The following is a 688-nucleotide window of genomic DNA, read 5'->3' as shown; positions in this document are numbered from 1 at the left end:
AAATTGTAGCGTGTGCACGTTTGAAGGGGAAAAGATAAGAAAACACAATGGGATCCCTAAGAGGCTTTGGGACTTTTTATAAAACCGAAGATGATAACACATCCTCCAGCAAAACTGGTTCAGATGAAATGCTTTGTAAATTATACAGTAGCAAATACAAGTCTGTGTGCACTATTATCCACACATCAAAAAAACGGGAAAAAAGGGAAGAAAAAGAAACTCCTTTTAGGATCCTTTTCCCCTGTGTTATTAGCCTACCTGCAAGTGGGATTAGGGGTCATTCTGGAACTGTGCCAAGCAGGGCTGGGCTAGATGACCTTGGAGACCCGATAACCCAATTCCATGGTCCTAAAGAGGTAGTCCTTGACTTACGACCACAATTGAGCCCATCATTTCCTGCTGCTAAAGCAAGGCTGAGTTTTGCCCCATTTTACCACCTTTTTTATGACACCGCAAAGTTGTTAAGTGAATCACACGGTCGTTAATTGAACCTGGCTTCCCCCATTGGCTTGGCTCGTCGGAAGCCAGCTGAGGAAAGTCGCAAATGGTGATCACCATGGGGATGCTGCAACGGTCGTAAGTGTGAAAAATGGTCATAAGTCGCTTTTTTCAGTGCCGTTGTAACTCCGAACAGTCACTGGTCGTAGGTTGAAGGCTACCTGTACAAGATCCTAAAGGTGTTTCTTTC

This window comes from Natrix helvetica (genome assembly GCF_964273705.1).
Source record: "Natrix helvetica genome assembly, chromosome: 16".
NCBI classification, from domain to species: Eukaryota; Metazoa; Chordata; class Lepidosauria; order Squamata; family Natricidae; genus Natrix; species Natrix helvetica.
Note: the sequence above shows the minus strand (reverse complement) of the source record.